Source organism: Vulpes lagopus, chromosome 24 (assembly GCF_018345385.1).
Source record: "Vulpes lagopus strain Blue_001 chromosome 24, ASM1834538v1, whole genome shotgun sequence".
Lineage (NCBI taxonomy): Eukaryota > Metazoa > Chordata > Mammalia > Carnivora > Canidae > Vulpes > Vulpes lagopus.
This window is the reverse complement of record NC_054847.1, coordinates 39,265,905-39,284,718: the sequence shown is the minus strand read 5'-3', so window position 1 is coordinate 39,284,718 and position 18,814 is coordinate 39,265,905. Positions and strand designations below refer to the sequence as shown.

At 40.7% G+C, this 18,814-nt stretch overlaps 1 long non-coding RNA gene across 1 annotated transcript in view; it reads left to right on the top strand.

Moving 5' to 3' along the window:
- Positions 1–4,407: 4,407 nt before the first annotated feature.
- Positions 4,408–18,814, top strand: part of LOC121482000 — a 31,648-nt gene continuing 17,241 nt past the window's right edge. The window contains exon 1 of the long non-coding RNA XR_005985478.1: positions 4,408–4,482. This is a non-coding gene — a long non-coding RNA (uncharacterized LOC121482000). The remainder of the gene's footprint in view (positions 4,483–18,814) is intronic.

Here is an 18,814-nt window from a genome sequence, read left to right as displayed (position 1 = left end):
GATTTCCCCTCAGATTCAGGAATATTCTTTGACTTGCCTATCACTTTAATAGTTTGTGATGAGTCCAATATTAAAAGAACAGGATATATAATGAACTTTAAACTCATAGAAGACATAAAATAGGAAAGATCACTGACGAAATTATTCATTATCCATCTGAATATTCAGTTCCCCATTCCCTATGAAGCAATTTTCAAAAATGCTATGGATGTGTCATTTTTCTGGAACACATCATAGATATTTACAATAGAAGGGTGCTTTGGAGAACGCCCTGTCCAATGACTCATTTTTTTTGAGCTTTTTTGGGTGATTTTTCTGCTTAAAATGACCCAAAGCAGAGTACTGAAGGGCTGTCTAGTGTCCTGTGTCCAAAGCTCAAGAAGGCTATGATGCACCTGATGGAGAAAGGCTATGTGTTAAGTAAATTTTATTCAGGCATCAGTTATAGTGTTACTGTCCATGAGTTCAATGTAACAAATCAACAATATTAAATAAGGTATCTTTAAACAGAAATACACATAAAACAAGATTATGTGTTGATTAGTTGACTAAAATGTGATGACCAGAGGCTCACAGGAACCTAATCCTGTATTTCCTCTAGGAGCAATGGTTCAGGATTCACCCTGTTGTTCATGGTGACTTTATAGAACACAACTACCATGAACAATGAGAACTGACTGCACTTACATATTCTTTGACTCAACTTGTTATATGCAAAGCATTGTACTAGGCATCAAAATAAAAATAGGCAACCAGGTCTGAAATTTCCACCAGATCTTATGTGCAACCACGCCATGTGCTACAGAGCAGAATTCAACACAGATTTCTCACTCAGGAAGTGTTTTGGGCCACATCAGATCGGTGGTGGTAGGGGGGTGTTTACTTTATGGAAGTAAAGAAGTAAAGAAGACAGTTACAAGGCAATCTCTTTTATAAAAAGGCCCCTAATAAGGACCCAGGGGACAGCTCTGAGGACATTAGTAGTGTGGCTCCCGTGTATTTGGGGTCATGGTTTCTTGTTATAAACACTACTCTAATTTTCCAGGAGGTTTTGTGAGCATCTGAACTTAGATGAGATTTGGCATGCTGCATCCCAGTATGGGAGTTTATGTAAACAGATTGTAAAATAATCAGCTTGACCCTTTCCAAATGTAGGCAATGTTAAAAAACAAACAAGCAAACAAACAAAAATGCACACAACCCTATGCCCGTGAGAATGTTGGTTTTTGCACCTGTATAAATGAAAACTGACAAGTTTACAAAATGAAAGTGGCAAATGGTTAGTGATAATTGACTTACAAGGGATGCACCAAAAAAAAAAAAAAAAAAAAAGTCAGCCATTTGCTACTGGGCAATCTTAAAGTCCTGGAGCATTTTCACTCAAATGTGAGTTTTTGTCACAGTTAGGAAATTATCCCACCAAAGAGGTGATTGTCATCCTGAGGTAAGCCTTATGGGTGAGTTCTAGACTAGTTCTATTGGGGCTGAGTTCTAGACTATTTCCAAAGCCTAGGCGCAAAAGAACTAGACGGTGATAAAGAAGTCTAGAAGGAAGGCACCAGAAGGATAAGGACTTGGGATTGTACTGCCCACTGTGGAATCCCGGGACCTAGAACAGTGCTTGTCATAGGGAAGGCACTCTAAAAATACTTTGTGAATTAGGTCCGTTCAACATTTAAATGGGCTGTGACACAGCCAGTCCTTGTATTTCCGGAAATAGGGCATCCTGCCTCTAGGTCCTGTGCCCTACACTTGTGTCTTTCCTGCCCCAGGCTCCACCGTGTTCCCTGGGCAGCCAGTGATTTCAGGCCCAGGGAAACCAGCAGGACGAGCAGAAGCCCCGTGGCTCTGCAGAAGGGCACTGAGGGCCCACATAGCTCTATCACCTGGGCCTCTACCCCCAGTGGCCCTCATATCCTGACCGCTTCTGATGGAGTAGTTTCTGCAACTTTTGGATTTTTGCCAATCTAATATGCAAGCAACAGTATCTCGGGGTGTTATCATTTGCATTTCTCTTATTAGGAGCAAGGCTGCACATATTTTCATATGGTTAAGAGCCATTTGCCTTTCTTTTTTTAGGGAACAGTCTGTTCATTTCCCCAGTCCATTTATCTACCAACTTATAGTCTTTTTCTTCTCTATTTTAAGAAGCTCTTTATATATTTAACCTGTTAACCTTGTATGATATAAGTTGCAAAATTTCCTCATTTTTCATTATTTTTACATGGCTTATGGCATTTTTTCCTTGCAAAAGTTTTCTTTTTATGCTATCAAATTGACTATATCTTTTCCTTAATACTTCTGGACTTTGTTAAATAGTTGAGACAGTTTTCTTCATCCCAGTTATTGGAGGAAAATACCCATCTTCTCTTCAAATATGTATAGTTTCATTCATTTCACATTTAGATCTCTGAGCCTTTTGGAATTTATCCTGGTGTACAATGTGAGAAATGGATCCAATTTTATCTTTTTCCATATGGCTATCCACTTATCCCAACACCACTTATTTAAAAGTCCATCTTTTGCCACCAATTTGAAATGCCATCTTTATTGTGTATTAAATTTCCATATGCAATTAGGTCTATTTCTGGATTTTCTATTCATCTATCTATCTATTCATGTGCCTATACCATTCGTCATTAATTATAGAGGCTTTGTAATAGTTTTAATGTCTGGTAGAGCCAGTCACCATCCTCTCTGCTCTACTTTTGCGAGGACTTTCTGACTACTCTAGCTGCTTCTTTCCTCCAAGTGGTATTTTTTTGGATTATATTAAATATATAAATTAACTAAGGGAGAACTGACTCCTAACTATCCAAGAAACTGACATGTCTTTCCATTTCTTCAAGTCTCCTTCTGCATCCATTAGGAGCATTTTTAGTTTTCCTTGCACCACTTTTGTACAATTACTGGGTTTTTTTCATGCCTAAGTTTGTCATCATTATTGCTATCTCAAACGTATCTGCCATATATCTTCTAATTACTTTTAGTTTGTATAGATGAAGTCTGTTTATGTGGATTTCTTCTCCTATCTGCTACTTTACTAAATTATCTTATTGCTTGTGGTGTTTTTCCCGTTGAGTCTTTGAATTTTGCAGTTACATACTCATGTCTTCTGCTCCTAGAGATATTCTTGCTCTCCCTTTCTATGTCTTATGCAATGGCAGATGTTATCCTGTTTGTTTTTTACTAAACATTATATTATGAGCATTGTGCAATATCATTAAATGGTCTGTAGGGCATAATTTTAATGGCAGCATGTATTTTATCCTATGCATCTGCCATAATTTAGGAGCTGTTTTCAACGTGAAATTCAGGTTTTCTCCATTTTCTTTTGTACCTAACATTGCGATGAACATTTTTTTGGTCTGTCTATATGTGCGCGCCTTTCTGATTATGTCTTTCGTGTAAATTCCGAGGAGTGGAATCATTAGGTCAAACAGCAGGCCAGTTTTTAAAGGCTCTTTAAATACATAATTGACAAAATGCCCACCAGAAAAGACGAACCAGTGTACACTTGCACCAGCAAGTTTGTCCTCCTTCCTTCATCGTCGACACCAACCTAAGTCATTCAAGAGTTACGGTAACTCAATAGGCAACAGAATCACATCGTCACTTGACTGGTTTGTTGAGTAATCTCAATTCACTGCCAGGACACCCACGAAATAATTTTATTATCTTCCTACTGCTATGAACACATGGCAATATTCATTCTTTAGGGCATGACCATTTTCTGACTTAGACTAACCAGATATTGATATCTGGTTAGTTCATCAGAGGTGAACGTCAGGTCTTTGGAGTTTTAGATACTCTAGAAGGCTTTTTGGGATCCCCTCTGCACATTCTCTGCCACGAGGGATCTGATTCTCTCTCTCTCTCAGTTCCCAACACTAGAATGGCCTCCTATCCGGCAGACTTGTTGGCTGTCTCAATGCTAGCTAGCTACAGTCTCTGGTGCCCACTTAACCCACCAGACACTTGTGCATCCTTGGGGTACAGTTGGTGTAAATGCAAGCTGCTCATCTGGCACCTCAGTTCGTGACTGCCTTATATCTCTTTTCCCAGATGAGAGAGGTGCAGGAGCACCTTAGGAAGCCTGTCTACTCCGGAAGCAGAATTCCAGGCAGAGAGGTGAGCACCAGTCTGCCTGTTAGCACCTTCATTCTCCAAGGACGATCCTCTGTGAAGTCCCTCTGCTATTTAGGTTGAGGGGAACAAGGAGAGAAGGCACCTCCCGCCCTCGTCCCATCCGTGGGAGAGAGAAAGTAACCTCCGAGGAGCTGCCCAGCCCTGTTGCCTGACCACTCCCAACTTTGATTCCTGCCCCCTCCTGCCCCCTTCCTGTCCCCTGCTTATATAATGCCGATGTGGGGCTGGGGCCTGGCCGCTCATGCACATGTCGAGTGCTTAGCACCTGTTGTTTTTGGCTGGGGGCCTACTGCTGATTCCAGAACACAAGTGGAAGCCCCACTCCACATCCTGGTATGCTTGTTTTTATTTGTATTTCTTTGCTTAGCAGTGAGATTGGACATTTTTTGTGTGTTTATTAATAATCTTTGTTCCCTTTTTATGAATTGCCTGTTTATGGCTTCCTCTTTATTCTTCTGCTTTTCCCTCTTCATCTACTGACGGTTTCCCCTCGTGAAAGTAAACTGACCCGGGATCTCTGGGTTGTCCCTCTGGTTCTGAATTTAATGCAACTGTTTCCCGATTGTAGTTTCTGCCTTGAGGGTGTCAGTGTTAATATTCGAGATACAATGAACTAAGAAACAGGATACACAGATCCACTGTTTGATATTCAGCAGCTGGTTTATAAATTTATGCTAAATATGCACAAACAGTGATATACATATTTACATGTATGCATGAATACCTATTGTATAAAGATATGACATGATGTTCAAAATCAGTTTTTGTCTCCCATTTGATTTTTCTATAGTCTCTCAGTCATTCACTCAACCCAATAACAGCAATGTTAATCAGAGAATCAATTTATAACCCTACCAGGTGGCAAAAGGCTTCTCCAAGTGACCTCTTGGGGATCCCTTCTGGCTATCTTCTGGAAAATAGGAGATTAAAAACATGTGTGTTCCCACAATGCTGCATTCCGAAGACGTTTATCCCCTAGTCCTGCCCCCATGTAAGTTATGTAAGACGACTGAAATCAACAAAGAACAATTCATGCCTCGACTGGGATTTTTGTTGTTGTCGTTTTTAAGGACAAACCCACAGTCGGAAGAGCAGCTCAAGTGCAAGCAGTTTGTGCATGCGGTCAAGCTCACAGAAAATTTACTTCTGACTTTTCTGCAAAGGACCTAAGTGGATAAGAATTCTTGGTATTTCATGAGTCTATTAACTCTTTGGAATGGAAATAAAATGGATTTAATTTAATATCCTAAAATCTCGAGCCTTCAGAGCTGAAATCTGGGATGCAAAACCTGGACTGTGGGGAGGGCTGGGCGGAGGCTTCCCCAGCGTTTGAAGAATGAGTGTGCGTGGCATTTTGATGTTACTATGGGGATTGCTATAGTAACAATTCTACTCACCCTTCATTTATTAAGTTATTTTGTTGCCCAACCAAAAGGTAAACCGAACATTCAAAGAAACAATGGCTTTGAAGAGATTTTGTTGTTCCAACAGCCCATGCCAAATGCTTCAATCAAAGGACTTTGAGTGGAAAGGACAGCATTGGCAGATAATTTCATACAGTTGGAGGAATGAGATTCCTCAAGGTTTCCTCTGAGACTGGAAAAATAACAGCTGATCTATGTCATATTGCAGTGTCGAATTTGGGAACTTACCAGTCCTGATACGCAGCCCTCTGGGGCAGCGATGGTATTCTCTACGTGTCCCCACGGCCACCCTCTCTCTTCCTCTTCCTTCTCCTCATCAGAAAACAGCTGCCTGCCCCCCAGTCAGAATGGAGAAATGAAGCTGACCAGGAAAATGACCTTAATTTTGAAGGGCTTAAAGATTTGAACTGCAGAGTCCTACCCACTGGGGGCCCAGCAGGCCCCGCAGTCTGCATTGGAAACAAGAAACCAGGGACAGCTGGGAGGAGGAAGAGGAGGAGACCTTGAGAACGATCCTGAGGTAGAATTTCCTGCCCTCTCTCCCCTCCTCAGACCTTTTCTTCTTGCTCTCTTGGGGATATCCACTGGGACAGGTGAACTATTTTGGAAGATGTTTACAGATTTCCTAAAAGCTGAAAGGAGGACTGGGAGAAAGCATGTATTTTGGGGTGTGCCCTATTGTGATGGAACACTGGAGTAAGAAACTCTTGCAGGCCGAGGTTATATAAAGGAGGGGAAATGAAAACAGAGTAGCCAGGAAAGGCAACTCTGAAAACCCAACAGGCTTTCATAGGAAATAATGGATCATGTGAAAAAATTCAAGCAAGTAACCACTTGGCTTGCCTCACCACCCTCTAATTCTAGGAAGAAGGTTCCACTGCTTTCATGCTTGTCATTGTCTATGACTCAATCAATCCGTAGATTGTTTTGATGTAGTGAAGTCAAGGCTTGTGAAGAGGCAGTGACCAAGATAAAAACGAATGGCTAAGTGGAGATAAGACGCATGAAGACACAGAGAGCCAAAGTGAGCCTAAAAAGGGATTTCAGGAAACAGTAAGAAGGAGCACTCTTCTGAGTCTTTCACACGTGTTAATTCAACTAATTCATGCAATAGCCCTGGAAGCTAGTGCCTCTCAATAAACTCAATTTTCACACGGGAGACAGACACAAAAAGTGTCTACAGTAAAGCATTCTGTAAAGAGCAAAACCAGATTTTGAACCCAAGCAGCTGATTTCAGGGTCCGCATTCTGATCCATGACCCTGTCCTTGTCCCATACACTTGCTCATGCAAAACGGATGAGGGGAAACTCCAAAGCTGCCTCCTAACAAGTTGAAAAAAAAAAAGCAGCATGAAGGAGAACCAAGGCTTGGGTAGTGAGTGTATGGACGAGCGGAAGCAGACGGCCTCCCAGGGCCTGGGAAAGCTGGTGGAACAGAACACCGTGAACCACAGATGAGGAGAAGCAGGCCCAAGATGGCAGCCAGAGGAAGCTCTAAAATCTGGTGACACCTAAACCTTCTTTCTCCTAAAACCAAACTAAACCCTCTGGGTTCCTCTTGTATATCTTGTTTATAGGGACCGAATAAGAGGCTATTCCCTGTCTTTCCTCCTTCTCAAGCCAGAAAAGTCATGTCCTCTAGAAAGAAGGAATCAAGCACTTGGATTTTATATTGCAACCATCAGAGCTAGCGTGGACAGCTTAGAAATCTCCTCCTGCCAGTCAGTAATAGAAGCACATTTAAAACCTCACGTGCAAATTCCTGGCACCTTCAAAGAGAAACAGAAAAACGTTTAAAAATCTCAGCCTCTATTATACTTCAATAAAAAGTGGAAACAGCTCCTGGCCTCATGTTTAGCAACCTCTCAGTTCTTTTATTTGGATCATTTTGTTATATTTGGTCTTTAAAAGTTTCAAGGCTTTCTCTCCCCGCAAACGCTTCCGAATTTAAAGCCAAGTCAGAATGGGCTTGTTGGGGGAGCTGAAGATGGAAAGGACAGGGCTTACAGTTGCCGCCATCAAGGTCCTGTCAGGGGAGGGAGTGAGAGGAACCCATGAGCTTCCAAAAAGAATTCACATCTGACGGTGCATGAGGGCCTGCGTGTGCTTGCGTGTGTGCACACGTCTGTGTGCACATGTATGTGTGTGCACGTGGGCAGCGGCAGCTGCTAAGGAAGGAATAGTCTCCCTTGACTATAATTAAGCTTCCTCAAGGCTGGGGCGTTCGCTCACAAGGCACGTCTCCCCAGCTCTCAGGGCTCTACTAATCATGCGAAGTCTTCTGTGCCTCAGAGACCCCAGCTCTCCTTCCCACATGGCCAGAGCCCGGGAAGCCCCACATCATACTAAGTAGGAAGTTACTGATCTCCAAGGATGAGTTAATACAAAAAAAAAATTACAGTGCTTGGGAAGTTCTAGAAGCCACATATCAAAATGCCCAGGGGTGGGGGGGCGGGTGGAGCATTAGGGAAAGGGAGAGGCCAGGGAGAGAAAGAAGACAACAGAGAATTAAAACATGCTAAACGTCCTTACATTTTATAAGGTGCAAACACGAAGCCAGCTAGACTTTGCCACCGCATAGTAAATAAAAGATTACTAGGCAATTATATTTAAACATTACAGAACCTCCAAAATAATTGCCATGTTCAGGGCAGTTTTTCAATCCCTTGATAACAGTATAGTTTAATGGATAGAAACAACTATATCATTTATTCCTCTTACATAAAACGCTGCCAACCATGTAAGTACATGATCAATAATAAGGGTTTACAGTGGGTGTGCAGTCGTCCCAAGAGCTGCAGCTTCATGTGAAGTAATAAGAGGTAAAATGAGAAGCAAAAAATATAAAAAGGAAGTGCTTCAGCAGAGCAAGGACCCCAAAGGCTTCTCAATGCATTTATTTTTATGGTGCATAAGGAAGAATGTCAGAGCTAAATTTGGCATTTTAAGGGATTTGTAAATCAGCTGTAAAATGTTACCCCTCGATTGGATTTTTCCATTTGAGTATAATGGAAACGAGGATTGGAGTCATAGGAGAGGCTTGGGTGTGAGTGGAGAGAGTGAGCACACTGGAGATGAGAACATTTGTCTTTCGGCGACTGACCATTTTTCACATACCCGGGTATTAGAAAGAAGATGTAAGTATTGGCTTGCAGACAGGCCTAGACCCTTTGCAAGTATTAATTTTACTGAAAAAGATATTCCCAGGTCAGCTATTGTGTACCTGAACAGCATAGCTAAAACTGATTCAATGATCGACTGCTGTCCTGAAGAAAAAAAAAGACCACAGAGCTTCGAGTGGGAGGTCAGGGGGTGAGGTGCCTTGAATGGGTCTAAAAAAGTGACCTGGTCTCCCAATGTGCATCCTTCCTTTCTGGAGAGACACCAGAACCCTTTGGAGATCATGAGCAGACAGCCTTAATAGTTGCTAACCTTGTGTACCAGGCACCGTGCTAGCCATTTAACCAACATTACTCATTAAACCTTCACAATGATCCCAGGAGGCATTAATGTCATTATTCCAGATTATAACAAAGGGGGAATTGATGTTTCAAGAGGTTCCACTCTGCAGCCAAAGTTACACAATGTTTTCGTGGTAGGCTGGGATCCAGCTCCGCCCTCTGAACTCAAAGCTTTCACTCTTAACCACCACTGCAGCCCTTCTGAGCCAATGCAATAATTGATTCCAGTTAGGTCAAAGGAGGCCAAGAGAGACCATAATGTCCATGGGTCTACCAGGGGCCATCCTACACAGTGCTTGGCATCTAACATTTGGGAGCTTATTTAGAAGTTGGAAATAGCTTAGGGAAAATTCATTATCCTTACTGTCTAGAAGAGGAAACTAAAGCTCAGAAAGGTTAAGCCTCACATCTAGTAGATTGTTCTAAGCCAACTCAGCTTGATCCTCAATCTCTCCTATTGTGGCTCTTACAAACTAAAGTAGCCAGCCCAGCTAACCATTGAAAACCAATTTGCCTGAACTCAGATTTCCATTAAGGAAAGTGAAAATTTACCTTTTTGCCTTGTATTTTGGGGCATCAGTTGAGATACCAGATATTTCAGAGTACTCAGGTGGGAGGGAATGTTGATGTGCCTCTCAGCTCTGCATCTGGTCAGGCTAATGTCTTTGTTTGTACTCATAAAGAGCTTCTTTGCTCTTAACATCCCCTCTGTCCTCCCATTGATCTGATTCCACTCATGCATTAAAGCTCAGCTCATGTCTGCCTTGGTCCATGAAGTTTTCTAGGATTTGTCTTGTTTCTCATATAATTCCCATTATACCCTTGACCTTCTGAAGCATGTGGTGCCTGTGCAAGCAGCATATTGTCTGTTGTAATGCTCTGGTTTCTGACTCCTGACTCTTCCAGGAACAATGACATATACTTTTTTTAATCCCATTATATTGTTTATGACAAGGTTGTGTTCCCACATGGACAGTTGTTGAATTGAGGGTGAATTAGGTTGTCATCTTCAGGGCCTGAACATACAAGGTATGGAAAAAAAAAAGAAAAAGAAAAGCAAGAACTTAGTTATAAGAGTATACTTAGAAGAGACTACTGGAGTGGTGAAGAAAATGACAGGGGTTCGCTAGAGGAATAGGGGTCAGAATGGGTGTTAGTAGACTTGCCCAATATCTTGACACAGAGTCAATCTGTATTCCTTCCCCTAGCTCAGTAGTTCTCAAACTTTTAAGACATCTTAAAACACATTTTTTGCCCTCTCCCGCACCCTGCTAGAGTTTCTTTTCTAATAGGTCTGCGGTAGGGTCTGAAAATTTGCATTTCTAGTAAGTCACCAAGAGATGTTGATGCTGCTGTTCCGAAGACCACAGTTTGAGAACCATAGTGATTCTCCACTCTGACTACACATTAGGATTACCCAGAGTGGGGGTGAAACATCAGTGGCCTTTCCCACATCAGACTCATAAGATCAGAATCTCTAGGGAGTGGTCTGTTCTTGCAAGTCACTCACAGAAATTATCAGTTTTGTAGCTGTCTCTTTGTTCCAATGACTCACCTCTTAAAACAGATCCTTGAGACTTCCATGATCTTATTTTCTAGGAATGTAGTTGGCATATAGAAGGAGTTCAATAACTATTTACTGAGGGTGGGGGGGAAGAGCAATATGGTGGGCTGGGATGAGGGACAGGATCATCAGTAGAAATATGGCAACCAAGAATCTACCCTGAGACCAAAGTAAGAGATTATCTAAAAGGCAAAGTGGCCTCCATATATGCTTATTTTGTTTTCTTTGAAAATGGCATTATGGCCTCAACATCTAGAATTACAATCACACAGGTAAATTTAATATGTGTTCTGTCCATGCTGACCAAACTAAGGATCATACAAAGTCATGGCCAAGCAGGTAATACAAATGAGCAGAGTTGGGCTGATAAAAAGTTCATGAAGACTGAACCAAATGGGCATGTCCTGTCTAAAATGGAATTAAATCATTGTTAAATGTTGAGTCAGATTCCCTTAATGTGTTTCTTACATACCCTCCCGGGAAAACATGAAGGTAAAAAGTCATTGATTCTCAAATACTTATTGAGCACCTTCAAATATACACGCTTATTGACCATGTGCCATGCATAGTGCCAGGTAAGTTGTTTCTGTGCTAATCCAATTGGCCTGTTGGCCATCTCTCCACAAGGCTCAAATGACACCAAACCCAAGTCTTCTCTTATTGGAAAGGCATCTCCCAACTTGCTCACCAATCAGGCCAAGATGTCACTTAGAATCTGAATCAAGATGCATCTTCTTCAGAAATCTCCCCTTTCTGACTAGCCTGACCCTTACCTGATTACTTTTCCTTGGCATCTCCCTTAGCGCATGATCATTGCTTTGACTCATTGATGATTGTCCCTTAGGGTAGTTCCCTCCCATTCGAATGTATCCAGTTTAATATTTCTCCAACAGCACCGAATGCAGTGCTCTGTGTTCACTCAATAACTGTTCGTTAATGAGTGAAGTGCAAGCTTGTTGGGTAATCAGTCACTTTTCTTATGAGAGCCATCAGAAACAAGTTGATGGCAACTCTTTTAAGTTCTGGATAGTATTTGGATATGTATTTTCCTCTGGAAGCTCACTGAAGACAGGTCTCTATGTTCTGCAATTCTTTGCTCCACAAGGATAGGTCTCTTCAACCATGATTATTCCTTTTTTTTCATGGTTACTTCCCAAATACATTCATGACTATATTTATTTTCCCCAAATCATTAGGATATTTTTCATAAAGATCTGCTTTTTCAAAATTGAACCTTTTCTTTGATCCAAAACAGTGAATAATGTCTACCTAATTGATAGTCCGGCTTGGATATTTAACTTAAAATCACTTCTATAAATCTGCAACATATTTCTTTTATTGGGTTCTATACTGACTGCTTTTGGCTAGATTCACACCCTGAAATTCCAATGGGCATGAGCCAGAACTGCATAGTTTTGTGGCTAATAATAACAATAATAATGAGCACGTTTCAAAAGTGCTAATTACAAATTCAGTTGGATTGTGTTCTCGTTATAAACGCTACAGCTTTTCTGCCAGGTTGGTGCTTCATGGCAGCATGTTTTCAAACACCTGTTTACCTTTATTATCACTGGATATATTCAAAAAGAGAAACTTTTAAAAGTTGAGATGCATATTAAATTTCACGTGCCTTTGTAACATTTGTAGACTTTTACCCAGAGTCCCTCACTGCATAATCGAAACAAAATGAACAATTATCTATACCTTATATAGACAAAGAGCTTCATGGAAATTTCAAGAATTCTTCATTTTTTCAATAGAATCCAACGCAGGGGTAGGGGACGTGAAAGAGAAGATGGAATTTTCCTGGGTATGGTCTTGCACCAATCAAAACTTTACTAAATGCCAATTATGTTTGAATCTCTGCTCCATTTGAGAAAGTAAGTCTATACAGGTGAGCATGACATGGACCCTGCATATAGCCAACTGAAGGAGCTTTCTCTGTAGGAGATATCACAAGGTGATAAATTCTGCAGGAGCAAGGTAAAGCCAAGAGAGAAAGGCCGAGTATGGACTTAAAATATCAAACGGAGGCCTTAGTGTTAGGGTAGGATTGTAATTTTTGCTTTTTAAATCCAGTTCTGATGATGTGCTTAATAACAGAATCTTCCTGGGATCAGGAGGCATGAAAACACATTGAAGATGAACCGCCTTTCAACCTGTGTGGTCAACATTTGATATTCTGAGTCACAGAAGGCAGAAAACCAGGGCTTATTTAAAAAAGAAAACACAACTCATCTCAGAAGTAGGATACATACGTTAGACACTGGTTCTCAGTCCTGATCACACATTAGAATTATTTGGGGATCTTTTACAACCTATGACTACCCTCCCATCCCTAAGGGGGGGATCAGCACCTCTGGGGTTAGAGACCAAGCAGGAGTATTTTTTGTAAGTTCTCCTGGTGATCCTGCTGTGAAGGAAGGGTGGAGAGTTACTATATTAAGAGATGGAGATGTTACATTTATTGTCTTCACAGTTCTTCATTTTCACCAATGTTTCTTTTTTTCTTTAAGATGTTATTTATTGATTCATGAGAGACACACAGAGAAGGGCAGAGACACAGGCAGAGGGAGAAGCAGGCTTCCCATGTGGACCCTGATGTGGGACTTGATCCAGGACCCTGGGATCATGACCTGAGCCGAAGGCAGATGCTCAACTACTGAGCCTCTGGGCGTCTTTTGCCAATGTTTCAAAAAAGAAATTTTGGGCATGTGTGTGTGTGTGTGTGTGTGTGACCCACCCAAAGGAGACCAGGATGGAGGTCAGTATTGCATCACCAGCTGTTCTCCTTCAAACTGGGGTACCCCCTCTTTACTTGGTTGCCAGGGTCATTTTGGCTTTTAAAAAGCTTGGAAGGGCTCCCTTGACTTAAAGATGGACAGCTTGAGGATCATAAATAATAATGACTGCAATGACTTGAAATTTATCAAATATATGAAAACCTGAGTTCATAGTGTTCGTTCCTGCCTTTCCCTACTTGGACTAGAACACAGGCTAATCAAATAGCTGATGAGGAAAACAGTTCTTCTTTACCTAAAAGAATCACACGTACTAAATGGAGAAGAAAATAGCAGAATTAGAAAATTGCTATTTTCCACTCCCTAATGAAACAATGGATCTAGGCAACGTGATCAGTGGCAGCTAAAATTTATTACTGGAAAAATTGAGGGGGAACTTTATAATGAATGGGCCAGGCATATCACATTTGTGGTAGTTTCCTAGGGCTGCTGTGACAAATGACCACAAACTCGGTGGTTTGAGACAACAGGAATTCATTCTCTCACTGTTCTGGAGGCCAGAAGTCCAAAATCAGTTTCACTGAGTGGAAATTAAGGTGTTGGCAGCGCAACGCTCTCTGGAGGCTCTAGGGAAGAATTTGCTGCTTGCCTCTTCTATATTTTGGTGGTTCCTGGCAACCCTTGGTTTGCAACTGTGTCACTTTAATCTGCCTCTTTAGTTACATTGCTTCCTCCACCGCTTCCCCCTTATAAAAACACATGACTACATTTGGATCTGAAGCTTATAAGTCTGGGCAATACACCTATGTCAAGATTCTTAATGGAGCCATATCTGCAAAGAACCCCCCCGCCCGGCCCTGCCCTTTGTGTGTGTTTGGGTGTGCGCACACACACGTTGAGTCATAGAAGATAACACTCCTAGGTTCTAGGGATCAAGACATAAATATTTTTTAGGGGACAATTTTTTAGCCTACCACAACACAGAACTATTGATCAAAGGTAATATTAAGGAAAATGGGATACGTTGTTCCATGTATGCAAATACATTGTTCCTGCCCTTTTCCCAAATTGACTAAATATAATCAAGTCTGTAGCTCCAACTTCTGATTTACGGGGGATGGAAGAACATATTAAAGGACACCAAAAAGATATAACCAGCCAAATTCAGCAGTTCTTCAAGACAAAACACCCAATTTTCAATTTCTATAATAAATGCACCTAAGAGGGGAAATAATTACACATCAAAAGAAATATAAGAGCATATTAACCATATGCAAAATTCACAGAATCTTGTTTGGATTCTGAATTGAACAAAACAAATAGAAAAAAAAGGCGCATTGGAGACAATCAGGAAAAATTGAATACAAATTGATAATATCGAGGAATTTTGGTGTTGGGGAGGCTGCTAATACTATGGTTATGTTAAAAAGGAAAGTTAGATATGCCCACTGAAATGTGTCTGAGTGAAATGACATCTTGTCTAGAATAATTGTCTAGCTAATTCTTGTCTATAATTAACTTTAAAATTCCTCAGCAACAAACAAATAAGAACAAGTAAAAAGTAAATAAGCAATAAAAAACGTGATGGTAGGGGAATAAATAAAATAAGAACAGCATTATTAATTGCTGGAAGGCAGGTGATGAGAGTCTATTAAAGCAGCCTTTCTATTTTTATACATGTTCGAAACTTTCCAGAATAAAGCATTTATATATATATATATATATATATATATATATATATATATATATGACAATGCAACAAGTCCCCTCAGGCCAGATTTAACCGACCATCCTCATGCCTAACTTCACTCCCTGGAGGTCAATGGAATGAATGGTAATATCCACCTCACCTCCTGAGACCACTGTACAGTAGCATAGAAACAGATAAGAACCAAGGGCAGGCAAAAAAAAAAAAAAAAAAAAAAAAAAGTTACTCCTGGACTTTAGTTTGGCTTTTAAGGAAAGGTATCAGCCTGGAAACACATCAATAAGCACTACAATTTTGAGATCTTTTCGGAGATAGCATTCACCACCTCTCAGATGCTTCCAGAATTTTGCTTACTTAGGTAACTCTAAGTTAGATTGGGTAAAGACAGAAACGTGGAAGCAACCCAAATATCCATCAAGGGATGAAGGGCTAAACAAAAGGTGATATATCCATACAATAGAATATTATTCAGCCATCGCAAGAAATGGAGCACTGATACATGCTATGATGTCACAAACCTTGCAAACATGCTAAGTGCAAGAAGCCAGATACAAAAGGTTACAGAGTGTATGCTTCCATGTATAAGAAATATCCAAATTAGGTAAATCTATGGAGACAGCAGATTAGCAGTTGCCAGGAGCTGAGTAGCGTGACTGTTTAATGCATGTGGGGTTTCCTTTTAGGAAACGAAAGAGCTTTGGAACTTGAAAGGAGGTGATGATTGTACAACGCTGGGAATGTTGCTGACTGTCGCTGAACCGTTCACATTAAAATGGCTTATTTTATATTAGTCCAATAAGAAGTTATTTAAACATTTTAAGCAGGAAAATTATACAACTTGGTTTTTAAAAAGAGTAACCCTGAGCTATGTAAAAATAGATTAAAGATGGCCAAGATTAAAGCAGAGGAAATGCAGGGGAAAAAAGGTGAAGTGTTGTGTGGTTTGGCTTCAACTTGCCTCCCTGAAGTCCTACACCCCGAAGCAAGCCCAAAGCAGTTAGCCTTAGTGTCTCAACTCTGAACCCCTCTTGTGTCCAATCAATGCCCAATACGCCCAAGGATCTCACAAGCTCCCAAGCTTTTGGAAGAGTTCCATGACTCAAAGTGTTAATGTCTAACACATTGCTCCAGAACACAAAGGTATTTCAGCAAGCATGGAAGACATGGCCTTACTATCTCCCTGCTTCCCAATCCTTCATCTGGGAAGAAGAAGAAACTATCTACAAAGTGTAAAGACAGACAGTGCTTAGTCTTCTGGGTCCTTGAACCTGAATTTGAATGCGAGCATTCTGTGAGTTTTTCTCAGGAAAAACTCGTCGCATGTGAGGATTACATGAAATGGCGAGTTTCCAGCACAGAGTAGGCACGCATGAATATTTTTATGAGTGTTTTGACGTCTTCCCTTGAATCTAAGCTGGGATTCAGATATGACTGTACATATATGGTAAAATGTTGAGCGAGATTACCCTCATTGGAGACTGAAAGTCTCCATGGAAATCATTGATTCTAAGGTAAGAATGAGATCAGAACAATACATTAGACTCCACTAAAAATTAAAAGGTTTCATAACTGCAGGGATAAATGATTTTAAGTCCCTCACATCTACTTTAGGATCAATTCCATAGACTCACCCCTTGGTCTTTGAGTGAGACAGGGCTATAAGAGAAGTGAGATAGCTGTTTTGTTAAAAATGAAAAATCAAGCAAACAAAAGTATTGCACTGATATCCAGGGATAATTCTTCAAAACATTTATAAAACCAGGCAAGGGTATCACCAGAGCAGAACACAACACATGCCAGCCATGAACAGCCAAGAACTCTGATGAACTCAAGGTCATTATTACCAAAGCATAGTAAGATGAAAAGGTGAAAAAAAAGTTGTCCTTTCCGCTTGACCAACAACCACAAGCATCCTCACCACGGTGGGTGTTCACTTTACTATGACCCCCTTTGCAGCCTTTGTGGGAAGTATTTTTGCATTTCTGTTGGTTGTCTCAATGCACACCTCCGTTGCTTATTGAACCCCACTTTGAGCCATTTGGAAGACCCACTTTAGGAACTAGTTCATACAAATTACTCCAATTGAAAGCCAAGATTTGAGATTGAGGATTAAGGATTCTAAAATTGCTGTTTTGAAACTGCAGGAAAGGGGGTTTTGCTTTTCATGAAACAAAAATGATAAAATTGGATGCATGGAATAGCTGTAGTCTCAGGCAGCGTAATTAATTAGGATGCTTTTTTTAAAAAAAAGATTTTATTTATTTATTCACAAGAGACGCACAGAGAGAGAGAGAGAGAGAGGCAGAGACACAGGCAGAGGGAGAAGCAAGCTCCATGCAGGGAGCCTGATGTGGGACTTGATCCCGGACCCCAGGATCACGCCCTGAGCCAAAGGCAGATGCTCAACCGCTGAGCCACCCAGGTGCCCCTCACTTACAAATTTAAATCAGGATGTTGGACAGAGTCACCCATCTATCAGCCAAAGACAATTCTAAAGACAGACAAAAGACTTTCTCCTCCTGGCATCATCTCTTTCCTAACCCTGAGTCCTGAGATACTCCTGTGGGTTGGCACTGAATTTAAGCTCCAAATCACTCAAATCAAAAAGAGCTACTCTCAGGCTGTCATCAGAAAGCAAGCTCTCCAAGGTGTATTTTTATCCCAGCCTCATCTAAGTTATGACAACTCACCTGGTTGGTTTCTGCCATTTGAGTAGAGAGATGCATCAAAGTGACAGGACATCACTCTCTGTGTTCCTTGTGAGGTGTGATGGAGAAGAAAAACAAACCTGGGGGAACAGATTTCAAAGTATTTCCAAGACGTCTCCAGATTGGAGAGATATAGGGCGCCGTTTATACTTTTTCTTACCCAAGGCTCTTCTGAAGTTGAAACTCCTGCCTCTTCTACAGACACTTACTTATTTCTCTATTTGTTTATTTATTTTTTCTGTTTTGATTTTGACTCATCTCCCTATCCTTACGGTTCTTAAAACTTGCAACCCTAATACGCTGTACTGCTGGTCATTGCCTCAAATCCTGGATTTTACACTGAGCACCCCCCTCGTCTTTGCGAGGCTGATTTGCCATTCCGTAGACCCGTACCCTTAGGCCACATTTATTTTCCAGGCTGGGAAATGCTGGAATCTAAGGCTTGTTTAAGTGAAATATTTGAATAGATGAATAGATAGGTACATAGAAATAGATATAGGTATGAATATAATATATAGTCACAAAATATATAAATTGATATATATAAAATCGGTATCTATATGGAAATATGTGTGTTTATGTATCCTTTGTATCTCTATAATATCTATATTATACATCTGCTGTATACATCTATACATCTGCTGTATACAACCACAGGTGTTACAGCTGTCAGGGACCTTGGATACATTAGAGAACTATTGAATCTAGCTGTGATCTTAATTTTACAGAGAAGTTATATTTTTGCTACCACTGCTGCTACCATTTTAGTTAAGTTTAGATTTATCGTAATTATACAGGTATTTCGACGTTTTCCATCTTATTTTTGCTTTCTTACCATACTTGTTCTAAGATTCTTTTTTTTCCCCCTCCTTTTCCAACATCTCTTGAAGTGACTTACTTTTTCCCTTATTCTCATGTTTTTCTCTACTGGTTTGGAAGATATGTATTCTATTTCCATTATTTTAGTTATTATCTTAAATTTTTCACGTGAATACTGACCTAATAGGGTCTAAAGTACACTGATCTTTCTATCCTGCTCTAATAGGGCTAGACCCTTAG